General features: G+C 30.8%; 1 protein-coding gene across 7 annotated transcripts in view; it reads right to left on the bottom strand.

Annotated features, from left to right (window-relative positions):
• Positions 1-14,611, bottom strand: part of Immp1l (inner mitochondrial membrane peptidase subunit 1) — a 76,979-nt gene that overhangs the window by 45,862 nt on the left and 16,506 nt on the right. For 2 of the 7 annotated variants that reach the window (XM_027936700.2, XM_027936701.2), the window contains exon 2: positions 10,935-11,044. The exons of the other annotated variants lie outside the window; for them this stretch is intronic. The gene's annotated coding sequence lies outside the window, so the exon portion shown is untranslated. The remainder of the gene's footprint in view (positions 1-10,934; positions 11,045-14,611) is intronic. 7 annotated transcript variants of the gene reach the window in all.

Here is a 14,611-nt window from a genome sequence, read left to right as displayed (position 1 = left end):
GAACTTTGCATAATAAGATTACACAGCAAGTGAATGATATCAAGGGACTATCCATATGCAGCCGCCTGGTTTTGTATAGACAGCCTGTGCTGTGCAATATGCAATGCAGACGAAAAAGAGCTTGGTCTTTCTAGCTGAAATAAAATAGATTCACATAAATTAGTTGGCCATTTCCAGATTCCTAAATCCCCTATTACATCTTTTATTGACAGCTCCTGTGAGGATAGCACAAATGTTATTCCTTTTTATTCTGCGCTTCTATAACAATCATGCTCTGTAATTGAAATGTACATAGATTATGTCTATAAATTAACATCTTGTTTGCTGTAATCTTGGATTACAATTGACTGTGTACATAATAAAATTAGGAAATCAATGGACGGATTTATCATCTCCAAGAAACTAGAGATATTGTTTAAAGAGTAGTTTAACATTTTGTGCCAACACTTTAAATGCAGAAGTCACAGGGAGTAGTCAATAAAAATTTAAGTGAGTCAAGAATACAACAGGCATGGACTAATATCTACATAAAAATCAGATTATGTAAAAATTAGGTTTGAGTCCTCAAAATTTAGAAAATGAGAAAAATTCAAAGGTCTTTTGAATATATGGTTTTCTCTAAAGCATATACTACAGCAGGAAGGTCAATTACACATGACAAGGTCTACATTTTCTTAATAAAGTAGGTACTCCTGCAATATTCAATACAAATCCTCTTAATCATTTTATAACTATACTTTAAAATATTTAAATCAGTCAATTATAATTCAAGATTTTAGAATTCTTAACTGTATGTTTTTAAAACATTAGTCAAGGAATCTCTCCTCTTATTTGTATATAGAACATTTTAAAGGTAAAAAACTGCTAGAGGTCTTTAGAAAACAATATTTATAATCACCTTTTATTCAAAGAAATGTACAGCTATACAGCTCTAAATAAAAGATAATTTATATAAAAGATAAATTCATATATATTCTAATAATTTGAAGGAATTCTTAGCTATATTTTTAAAATAATTATTAAGACTCACCATGGGATTGTTATAAAACTAAGCTCCTCAGGTTAGTTTATTTGAGAAGTTTGATTTGCCCTCAATTTATGAGGAACATTACATATCTATTACATCAGCTTCTATCTTCTCAATATCACAATATTGTTAAACACACCTGATAGGTGCAAAGGAGTAAGGTGACATAATTCTGGTTTCATGTATTAAACAGATCGATATAAATCAAAACAATATCATTGGCAAAGCATTAAAATCTAATTATGTAATTTAAAATACAAGGCACATGAATATTCTTTGGTCACCTTAGGATATTACTAGAAAAATAATGAGGAATGTAAAAAAATACATTTTTGTTATATTTTGTTATAATTGTATAATACACAGTCTAATAATGTAGCCATTAGCACCATGTGGCTGTGAGTACTTGGAATGTGACTAGTTCAAGTTGAGATGTACTGTAAGAATAAAATATGCAATGGACATTGAAGACAATGCACAAAAAAGAAGGAAAACACAATATTTCATTCATTTTTATACTGATTACATGTTAAAAAGATAATATAATATTTTGAATATATATGATTAATTGTAATATCTACGTAATTCACATTATATTTCAATTAAACAGTACTGTCATACATTTTCAATGTGTTCCTAAGCTAAATGAAATTTTGACTAATAAAAGTACTGAAGTAGAGGGTTATTATGGAAGAACAAACATTCCATAATAAACTTACTAAAGAAAGTATAAACTTAGTAAAGAAAGTATAAGAGTCTATCATTTTAGCCTGTATTTCATTCATATTTCTAACTTAAGGGTAGTGGTGGGAGGAGATGAGATCTCCCAAATTGCTGACTATCACATACCAAAAACAATGATATATTATAGTTACAAAATGCTTCAATCCACCAAATATAGGTCATTTAAAAACAACAACAACAACAACTTTCCTCTTGAGTAACTTCATAAGAGGCCAGTGGGATCTGTTACCCCTAGCTGAGTGCAATATATAGCATTTTCAAAAAGATGTCTGGATTTAGAAAGGGCCATGACTGTTTTTTTCTGTGATGCTATGTAATTGTTTATATTCAAAAATTTTAAATATATGTAAGGTAAGTAACAACTATTCAGAGTTTTAGTATTTACTATATTTCAGAATGCTAAAAATAAAAAGATCAATTTTATAAATTACTAGTAAATTGCTATAAGTTTTTCCACCATATTTCAAAGGCGTTTTAAAATATGTTAATTAAAAAGGTTTTATAGAAGTTAGGAAAACTAAAAATAGTTAAAATATGTAATGCCTAATTTAATCCAAGAGAGAGAATGACTTATTCAGAATGACCACAGACAAATGATACAGAATTAAAATATTAGGTCTGTCATATTAGACTATGACTTCAAATAAACAAAAGTACTTAAGGTATTAACTGATTTTAAAGTTTTTTCCATAATTATTTCTTTATAATATTTATCTAAAATTCTAGTATTATAGATAAAATTTAAGTATCAATCAATTAAATGCATAAAATTTAAGTCAATTCTTTATTACCTTAGTCATACATTTTTCCTAACCTTTTAAAATTATGTTTATTTCTTTTCTAGTTCATGTATCACACAGACATTAACACACACATGAACATATACAAAGCAAAACAAAATAATAACAATAACAAAAAACTTTCTAACCATCAATAGATGAGTGCAATGATATTCAGTCTAAGTTAATCTCCAGACATCCAAATTCATGAATAAAAATTCATCAGTTTTAAATACACTGAGCCTATTAAGCAAGAACAAAAGCATATGCACAAAAGAGCTTTTAATATATTTCAAAGCCCACAAGAGCCATGGTCTCATTAAAATTATAAATTACACAAACATGGAATGAAGATTCAAACTGCAGTGCAGCTAAGCAGATTACAGAAAACCCCGCGTTCCATATGATAACACACCATGGCCCTCCCAGATGGGGGCTTGGAACAAAAAGGCCATCACCACAGCTAGGGAAAACCTCCTTGTGATCTCTGGTTTCTGTTCAGCAGATGACAGCCAAATAATATGTTGATTATTCTGTTTGTGCTGCTAAGCTTGTAAGATGGAATAAAAGCGATATGATCTATTGTGAACCCAATGCTAATGTGTTGCTCCACTCATAAATAATATACTGAATTTATTTTGAAACTATCTTTTATCTGAATTTCAGTTTTTAAATGCATGAATTAAAATAAAAGCCAGGATAAAATAATAGTTAATTTGATGCTTTAAACTAAAAAATGTAGTTGACAAGTGAAAAATATCTAAATGCTTAGTGAACAGTCAAGAATAATCACCTTTCTTTAATTTCAGCACTGTGATCAGAAATAAAATACATTTTAAAATAAGCAATTATTCTCATTACAAAATACAGATATAAAATTAGGTAATACAATAATCATGAAGTTAATAATATATATATAATTGGCAAGATGAAAACTAAAACATTAAGGTATTAAAACACACCTATAACATAAATAATACCACATACTCAGAACATATTTCTGAACAATAAAAAGTTTATTTGAAAGCCTTATAAATGTTCGTAACTTATACACATGTGGATGATCATAAGAAATACTGCTTAAGATAATTTGGAAGCACGTAAAGTAATTTTTAAATATGATAGCCAGCATGTTATATTTAAATTAAATCATAACTTAATTTTTAACTCAATGAAAAAAATTATACTTAATATACTGAGCTTTAATAAAGTAAACTATATCCAAATGAGATAACTAGAATTGTAACTGTGAATGCTTCACAAAGTTTTATATTTCAAGAATAAACAATGGCAGAAACTAGGATTGTTAAAAATGTTGAAAGTCATAACATTTATTTTCCCACCCCAGAAATTTCTCCCTGAATTATCCAGTAGACTACCCTTAAAGAAAAACAAACAAATAAAGCAGTACAATAAAGATGCACATAAGGTAAACATGGATAAACACCATTTTCTTATGGCAATATTTTGTAAGAAGTACATAATTATGGTCATTAACCTAAGCCCACTCCTTTTTTCTATGTCTCCAGATATAGTGTCATCAGTCCAAAATAATAAGAATACAGTGTAAAATGATAAATATAAAAAGTAAAACAAAAATGCTACTATAAGAAAAACATCCATGGAGTAGACAAATATTTCTCAAATGAAACAAGACTAGACTACATTAAAGTCATAAACTTTGGTTCATCAAAAGCACTATTAAAGGAGTGAAAAGGTAAACCTCTGAGTGAGAGAAATCATTGCAACATCAATATTTAATTAAAGATTTACATTCTGAACATATAAAGAACTTCTGCCAATCAAAGAAAAAGACAGCCCAACAGAAAAGTGGGCAAAAGAGATGAACAGGCACTTCACAAAGGAGAATAACCAAAGAGTTACTATACATATAAAAAAGTGCTCAATGTCATTATCAGGGAGTACAAAATAAAACTATAATGATTTACTATTTTATATCCACCAGAATGTGAAAAATGAATTTGATATGGAAGAAACTGAGTACTAGTGAATATATGAAACAACTACATTTCAAACATACTATATAAAGTGGCACAACCATTTTAGAAAACTGGCTGTATTTATTAAAGCTGTGTATATACATACTTATGATCAAGAGATTTTACTCCCAGATATATCGCCAAAGAAATGTGGGTATATGTGTAATAGAATGTTAAGTAGCTTTACATGGAAACTACCCAAATGTCCACTAGTAGAACAGATAAATAATGGCTATGATATATTCACGTAATGGAATGCAGCGATGAAACTTAACAAACTAAAACTATCTGAGATTCTGGAGGAATCTCAAGGCACAATATTAAACACAGAAAATAAGATACAAAAAACTATACTGTATAAATCTATATATAAAACAAAATCAAGAAAAACTAATCAGTGCTTTTAAAAATCCTGGTGGCAGTTCTCCTTGTGGAGAGAGGGAAAATGGCAGGAAGAAATAACTAAGGTACCTTCTGGAGTGTTGATGATGTTCTTTTTCTGTATCTGGGTGCTGGTTATGTAGGTCTATTTGGTTTGTGAAAATTTTATTAAGCTATCCACTTATAATGTGCATTTTCTGTAAATACAGCTTTTGAAAAATAGAGGCAGGGCTACACACAAATTGAAAGATAGTCAAAATCTATAAAACAAGAAATTTAGGAATAACTGACACCTATATAATCTAAATAAGAAAACTGGGGGTTCTTATAATAACTACTTGAATATTTATATTCTAATAGATCTCTTCGATTTGTAGAAGTTCCTTATATGTTCAGAATATGAATCTCCAATTAAGATTCATTGCTGAGATAAGTTCTGGACTCTTATAAAGGGAGCAACAATAGTCATTCATACTTTTATGTTCTCTGTTCCCCTCCCCTCAATATTTTCAGAGATATCTGGTCTTTGTGTCAGGAGTAACTGCTGCTGCTATTACAACAAATTTTTTAATAGGACCAAAAACTTACCCTTAAAGTAGCACAGAAAATAAGGCAATACAAGGAATATATGTCTGCCATTTTCTCCCTTGCGCTCAAATTTCTTAAGCTTTGTTTTGTTCATCATGAAAGATTCCTTGAAAACTTTTATTTTGCTTTTCTAATGAAGAAAAATATAATTTGTGCTTTTATATCATATAAATTAAATGAAACTTCATGATAATTTGATAATGAACTATACTTCATAGCATTCACTTCCATATGATCCCTTATTTCTATACTGAAATCAATACAGGACTTATAGATTTTTTTCCTCAACCTGAAAAGATGCTTTGATAAATAAACTAAGATAGTTCATTCAAAGATTATAGAGTTTATTTGTTTATTAGCAAATATTTATTCCCTGCTTACTATCTAACAGGATCTGGGGAAAAAAAGAGAATTAAATTGGCAAATGGCTAATTTTACAGTTTTTTAATAGCAGGCTTGGGGCTGGGGTTGTGACTCAGTGGTAGAGCGCTCACCTAGCATGTTACCATACGGCCCTAGGTTCGATCCTCAGCACCACATAAAAATAAATAAATTAACTGAAGATATTGTATCCAACTACAACTAAAAAACAAATATTTTTTTAAAATATAGCTGGTTTATCCTTTCTTCTACTTTCATTGGTTTATAAATAAAACTTGTTAATTAGTAACACCATATTCCAAAATTAAAACTCATCTAAAAGATGTGCAGTAGAAGCTCCATCTATCCCATTTTCCTCTCTGTCCTTACACAGGTTTTAGATATTGTGTACTTTTTCAGATTTTCTTTATGCAAATATACCAAATATAAACATATATTTTAATCTCCTTCCTGATTTACATAAAAAAAATACTTTACTCTTTTTGAACTCTGCTTTTTCCAAATAACAATATATTAGGGAAGCTTTCCAAATCTTCATATAGAAAACATCCCCACTTTGTGTTGATTTGTAGAGTATTTCACTGTATAGATACAACATAGTTCATTTAACTAGTATCCTACTGATAGACATTAGGGGTGTTTCCAATCTTTTGCGACTTCAAACAATGTTACAATGAAAACTCCTAAACAGATGCCATTTTGTAAATATACAAGTATATAGGTAATTCTCAAAACTCGTGAAAAAGGTAAATGTGGTTTTTTTTTTTTTCCTAGAAATTGCCAATTTGCTTTCCATGGGAGTTGTGTCATTTTGTATTTCCACTACCTATGCATCTCAGATGTAGCATGGAAAAAGCTATTTCCTCTCGATGAGCCTCTAAAACACATTTAGGCAGCTTTCAAGGACTAACTGAAGCTCTTTATTCATTTTTTTCTCAAACATATCTGTAAAATTTGTTGGCTTAGTAAATTTAAAAGCAAATAAATTTTCAAATTTAAAAAACTTTCATCAGCACAGTAAATCAATGTTGATGCTTAATGTGCTAGGATAGCAACTGTCTACTTTTCTAACCAATATCTCTTGTGCTCTAAAAATAAATATATTCCCTACTACAGTTTTTTTAAAATTCATATTCAATTGTTTACAATTGTGAATGCAATCAAATGCATATCACTTTCAAAAATATTTTTCTGAAATATTTGTATGTTTTCATCAAATCAAATCTTTGTTACTTCTATAGTTTTCTTTAAAAGTTGTAATTTCAAGGGCTAGTTAATCTTATGATTGCCATTTTCATTAATCAGTGTCACCTAAAACATTATTTTTATTTCAGTTTTCATCCTAACAAAGTAACAAGAAAACAAACATATCTACTGATACTCCTCCTATTTGAAGGAATCCTTAAGTAAATAGTTTCAATATAACTGTTTTTATCAGAAAACATGTAAATGAAAATCTTTACTCCTTCAATAAGGATACAACAATACATAAGCAATGTATTTTGCATTTCAGTCATTCAGAAATCAATTGTGAGGTTATCTGAATACCCTGAAACAAAGTGGATGACCCTAAAGAAAATTTTTTAAAAGTTGCCACACATTCTACGCATTCAGTTAGTAGAAGGGACAAAAACCATACTTAAAGTTTCACCTAAGTAATGTATAATGTTAGGCAAACGTTTTGTCTTTAAATATAAATCAACACAATGCACTAACAACAAATGGCAAGAATTACCTAACAAAGGTAAGATAAAACAAACAAAAAACCCATTACAAATAGCACCCCAGATAAAAAGCTTATCCATATAGGACAATTTTGTAGGCATCTGATAGGACATAATGGTTTCTGAGGAAATCATTTTAATTCTGTAAAATGCTTGATGTTCATAATGACAATATTGAGCCATTTTTTTAAAACCTGAAATTTATTTCAGTTTTAGAAAACAGATATAAATTGTATATTTTAGAAAAATATTCATATAAAACAAATTGAGCACACATAAGGGTAAAATTCAATTACCCAGAAAAATAACAGGTGAGGAATATGCCAATTAAATTTCCCCAATGAATGAGGAAATAAAGTAAAATTTCTTATTTAAAATTAGCATATACTATGGCTTGCTTTTGGAAGATGAACCATAATGGGTTCATTATCATTTTAGAGGTTATTTAGCATACAACTGCCTGTGCCAAGCCAGATCTTGGTTAATAGCCAAAAGAATATTTGATCATTTTTAAAAGCTAGATGGGCAAATTTCCAATTAAATAACTAGGAAATTCAAGAAAAAGTCCTGATTTTACTTTATTTACTTTAAGTTGTAACTCCCACTAGACAGGTTGATCTGGTTTCTAGCCCCAGTTTGCTAAATGTCCTATTCAAGTGACTCCATCTCTTCTAGCCCTCCTTAGTCAAGGAATTATAGAAAATATGATATTTTAGAAAACAGAATGAGTGTGCTAATAAAGTGAAACACACAATTACTTCATTAGGTCATATATATAAATCTATACTACTTCTATATCTACCTATATACATTTTATATTAAATTATCTCAAACTTTGTCTCTTCACCATATATCTAAGGAATACAATAAAAAAGTTAATAACTACTACAGAATCCTTTCCAACATTTAACATTTGGTACTGTCAAAATAAAACAAGTTTCTCATGTAGTCATTTAAATTCACTTAAAATATCACTGTAATCAATTTCCCTGATATTATTTTCCAATCTAAAAATAAATTACTTGTTATCTGACAAATTTTTAAAAATTGATATGTAACCAGGGTATTTTTTAAAGAATGTTTACAGCATACCATTTATAAAATCCAAACAGTAGACACAACTCAATTATCTACCAATAGAATGACTAAATAAAGTTAGGCATATTTACTGAAAGAAATAATATATAATAATGAAAATGAATGAAATAAAGCTACATGGATGACTCTTCAAAATAAAATGTTGAGCAAAAGAAGAAAAAACCTAAAATTTCACAATAATCAGCTAGAGGCAAAATGTAAACATGCTGTTTGGGAATACATAGGAAAGTGTTAAAATTACATAAAAATTATGAAAATGATTACCACAAAATGCAAAGTTGAGTTACTTCTACAGAAAGGGAAGACTTTATATATATCAAATGTTTCTGGGATATAAAGGATCATTAGTATGATAATTGGTTATTAATGATCTTGATCATTTCTAAAAGCTAGATGGGCAAACTTCCAATTAAATGACTAGGAAATTCAGAAAAAAGTCCTGATTCTACTATATTTCTAAAAAATTTTATTGCAATATTTAAAGTTTAATTACAACTTTAAGTTGTAACTCCCATTAGACAGGATGATCTGGTTTCTAACCCCAGTTTGCTAAATGTCCTGTTCAAGTGACTCTATCTCTGTGGCTATGTGGATGGTTAACAAAGATAATTATTCTTCATATTATGTATATATATTTCTATACCATCTTGTATTTTATAATAGAAAGTTTGGAATGATATACTTTCTGAAAAACAATAATATGTTCCTTCAGGTAGGAAGATTCCTCTTTTTTGCTAACAACAATTTTACTTTCTTGGCCTATATTTCTAATTTTATTGCAATATTTAAATAAGAAAGAACTGAGTTACTGTGCCTGATTTTCCACAATCTTAATTAAGAACAATTTCACAGGCTTTTGCAATGGCAAAAAAAAAAAAAAAAAAAAAAGAAAGAAAGAAGAAAAAAATGGCTTTAAAGAGTGTAAGAACAGGGATCTGGGCATGGTGGCCCATGCTTGTAATCCCAGTGTCTTAGGAGACTGATGCAGGAGGATTGCAAGTTCGAGGCCTGCCTCAGCAACCTAGTCAGGAACTAAGCAACTTAGCCAGACCCTGTTTCAAAATAAAAAATAAAAATAAAAAAGCATTAATAAGCTGGGTTCAGTTCACAGTACTACCAAACCCCCCCAAAACCAAAAGTATAAGAACATTATCCTTCTTTTTTTAACACTTTTTAGTTGTAGAAGAACACACAGTATCTTTATTTATTTTTATATGGTGCTGAGGATCAAACCCAGTGCCTCACACATGCACTTTTACCACTGAGCTACAGCTCCAGCCCCAAAACAGTTATCCTTCTTGATATTTAATTATTTGCTCATTGTTGCTTCTGTCATTTTTCTCATTTTAAACATTTGAAAAGTTCTAAATTATATCCAGGTAATAATTTTACATAGGTTTCACTCTAAAAAAATATTGAATAATTAGCTTGAAAGTAAGAAGAATTGCTCTTTTAACTCTCATGCTTAAAATCAATATTGGGAGCACTTGCATATGTATACACAATGGAAGAGTCCATAATCAGTCAGTCACAGACATCAGATTTTAAGTCCAACCCATGTTCCACATGGATCATTGTGTGTACTAGAAAACATTATAGCTGGATTATGGGATAGATACATAAAACAAGTTAAAGTTCACTGTACAAATTGCAAGATAGGTTGATTCATTCAAAATTGAAACAATATGTTCTAATGTACATTACACAGAAGCAATTTTAAATATTTTCTTTAGAAAAACAAAAGCACAAGAAGTTGAAATTATTAAAATAGATATCATCAACTGACTTGCATAACAAAAAGGTACGTGCAGTTTCGAAAATCCTATTAATGCCCACCACCTACAAGAATTTTTCAATTATGTTTGCTATAACTTAGATGACACTAAAATGAAAGCAGACAATGAAATTTGGAAACAAGACTATCAACACCATCATCAGGCTCTAGATAGATTATCAATATGATGGTAGTGGTATGGCACTATTATTATAAGAGAGTTGTTTTCATTGTATACTGTTGTGTTTTTTTTGTGTGTGAATATAGCAAAGAGTTCCTTCAATGGGTCCTGTTATAACCAGTTCTTTGCTCATCTATTAAGTGCCAACTTTAAAAAATTACCTTGTGTCCAGTAGGGAGCAGCATTACAACAGCCATAAAACTTAACTGGAACATAAAACCGACAGAAGAAAAAGGAGGGGAAAAAACCCCACTTACCATACGTCTGTTCTATAATACATTCACTTTTAGGGTAGTTGTAGGGCTTCCAGGAAGAAATCTAAAGAATGTCTCAAAGCATATGTGGGTGATACATGGTTTCAAGATTCCTAAAGCAGGAAATTAAAATTTTATTAAGTAAAAGTTCTCTGACCCAGATAGAGCTGAATTAATATGTTATTCAATTAAAGGTTTCTCAGTTAACAGTTTACAGTGCATCTTAGTGGGTCAATGGGATTTTGGGCTTGGATATTCAATGACACTTCAATTAAAAAAATATATTAAAGTCCATTATCCACCAGAGAGTTTGAGTATAAGAAGAAAATAATTGGGTAACAACAAATTATAAGATATCAATCCACATAGAAAGAACTGTGGTCAAAGAGTTAAAGAAAATGACAAGGTAACCATAGACACCTCTGATATACCAATCTCTTCTAGACTTTGACAATTTACAAGCAAACAATTGAGAGGATATAAACATTTACTTCTACAGGTCAGTATGATATGAGATTAATTTTGAGAACGAACAGGTAATAGAGAAGTAGTTTATAATACTAATATGTAAGACTGATTAGTCAGATCCTTACTGAATATGAAGACTACTCATGACATTGCAGAAAAATCTCATCACCAGTCATAATCAGACAAAGGCAAACATTATATTACGTTTGACACTGACTCAAATGTCAAAACCTACCTCACATTCAACTATATTACATCAGCGCTTATAAGAAAATGCTTTATCTCCACTTCTATTTAAATTGTTAAATAGTTTGTTTTATAGTTTTTTCAGTGTCCACACCAAAACCAAATTTCTGCTTTCAAAAGAAGGTAACATAATAATATTTACTTTTAAGTATATATGACTGCATATGCCTTACATAATATATATGATGCATGAAAATATTCTTAATAATAAAATATTTATTTAAAGCTTAAATAATGTTAAATGTTTCTTACTATTTTCTTCTAGCAAAATAACATGAGCAGCTTGACTTTAGTGAATAATACCAAGAATATATTGACTCCAGTAATTATCATTAATTTGACTGAAGTTGAAATAAATTCTAATATTTTAATTGTACTATACCTCATTTTCTGCTTTCCTTAGAGGTTTCCTTTTATCCTCTCTTTGACCTTTCTTTTGTGCCCTTCACTTTTCTGATATTCCTCATTTCTGTTGATTTATCCTCTCTCTCTTTGATAATGGATTTCATATATACACACACACACTATATATATATATTTCCTTTTTGAGGCAATGGGAATTGAACCCAGGGGCACTCTACCACTGAGCTCCATTATATCCACAGCATTTTGTGGTTTTTTTTTTTTGTTTGTTTGTTTGTTTTTTTGAGACAGGGTCTTGCTAAATTGCCAAGGGCAGACTCACACTTGGAATCTTACTGTCTCAATCTCTTGCATAGCTGGGATTACAGACATATGCCATTTCCACTCTAGTAGTGGATTACTAGATCAACTCCAAAATTTGTTTTAGTCTTACTCTTCCCCTTATGAAGCGACCACATTTTCCCCTCTTATATTAGGACCTTTAAAAATGAGTTGTCCTTGTAACAGCAGTTTACTTAAATATATGCTTTCTTCTATTACAAACATTATGCATGATTTTAACAATCTCACCTAACTGGAAGATTCAAGTAAATACACTTCAATTATATTTTTGCAATTCATTATTTAAATATTGAAAAACTCACTAAACATTTGATTCCAATTTGAATCACCAAAAAATCTCAAGGAAATCTAATTTCACTCACTCATTCCAATCAACTGGAGACCACCTCTGTCCTAAAAAAATAGTAATTTAGGATCTTACTACATTGATGTGAATAAATACTGAGGAACAAACTTAACTTTAAGTCAACAGGAATTTAATGCTGTTTAATCATATGTGTCAATACACATATGCACATATACAATATTCCTAATACCCCTTATTTCAAAATATATTATAAAGTCTGACAAGTGATTTCCTATTTAGCACTCTCTAATATGAATATTAACATTAAGGATATTAGTTATCCTGTGAAATAACTTCAAAAAAATAATTATTCACAAGTTTTGAATAAAATACAACATATTTAATTATAAATGTATAATATAATTACTTAAAACGAGATTGTAGTAGGTTAAGTGGTGCCATCCTCCCATACACAATTAATGTCCTCCTGAAACCTTAGATCATGACCTTATACTGAAATAGTCTTTGCAGGTATAATTAAGGTTAAGAATCAAAATGAGATCATACTAGATTAGAGAGGGCCTAAATCTAATGAGAATGTCCTCATAGAAGACAGAGGAGAACACACAGGGATACAGAGAAGACGATAAGTGAAAATAGAGGCAAAGATTAGAATTATACTGCCAGAATCAGGAATAACAGGAGTCATCAGAAACTGAAAGGCAAGGAAGGACTCTTCCCTCAAGGCTTCGGAATGAACAGGGACTTACTGACATCTTGATTTCAGATATTTGACCTCCAAAATTGTAAAAAAAAAAATAATAATTTCTGTTGTGGTAATTTTTTATGGCGATCTTAGGAAATTAGTGCAGATTTTGGTAACAGGTAGTGAGGTGTTGCTCTAATAGACACCTAAAACAGAACAGCCTAGATTGCCTAGAAGAGACTGTTGGTAGAAATAGAGTTATTAAGGCAATTCTGAGAAGGGCTTGTAAAGATGTAAAGAGGAAGACAGCAAAGCTGTCTCCTTAGAAATACACATTGTTAGTTGCGGAGCAGGCTAAATAAATGTTGGGTGCAGGGTGGGCGAACACTGGACCCTCACCTGTCTGGTTCCTTATCACTTGTTTGCCTCAAGTCTGAACACTCAACTCCAATCAAGGCTGAACACTGGACCCCCACCTGTCTGGTGCAAAGGAAACCCACATCTGACCCTGCTGCATCTGCCTGAAGGCAGAAGATGACACCCTTAGCAACTACAGTATGATCCAATCACTGTATGCCAACAAGGTAGCTTGCAGACCCAAAAACCCCATTAAATTTTGGCTATAAAAACTCTCTCCTGCCGGGCCCCCCTCTCTTGTGCTCTCTTTCTTCTCTGCTTTCACTCTCTCTTACTCTCTCTCTCTTCTCTTTCCTCTCTTCTTCTCTTTCTCTCTCTTGCAGTTTGCTCTCCCGGCCCCTCTTGTGCTTTCCTCTCTCTCTTTTCTCCTCCTTCCCTGTTAATCAGACACTGCCACAATAAAGATCTCTTGGTCGCTCCAAGTGTCGTAATCACTTTCCCTTCACATATGTTTTCAAGAACTAAATATCAACTAAAGCATACTATGAAGAAGTGGTCAAGTATTGCAGAAAAAATATTTTCTGAAGAGATGAGGTGTGATACTAATGGCTTCAGTCAACCATCTCAGGAGAAGCCAAAAATAGAAATGAGGTTATCCAAGAAGGAGATGTGAAGAACCCTGTGGTCGTATGGCATGTACCCCCTGACATTCACGGAAGACACATAAGACTTTTGACAATGTTGTATTAGTAGAAACACTGCCATCTTGGCAGGAAAAAAAAAAGAAAAAAACTGGATGAAATGAAAAGCTGTAGAACTCCCAAAGTTCTTTAAGCAGAAAATGGACTAATAGAGTTACTTTTCTACAAACATGTACTACTCTTCAAGAAGAAAAGGGGGAAAAATAACTTG

This window comes from Marmota flaviventris, chromosome 9 (assembly GCF_047511675.1).
Source record: "Marmota flaviventris isolate mMarFla1 chromosome 9, mMarFla1.hap1, whole genome shotgun sequence".
NCBI classification, from domain to species: Eukaryota; Metazoa; Chordata; class Mammalia; order Rodentia; family Sciuridae; genus Marmota; species Marmota flaviventris.
This window is presented reverse-complemented; position numbering and strand designations above follow the sequence as displayed.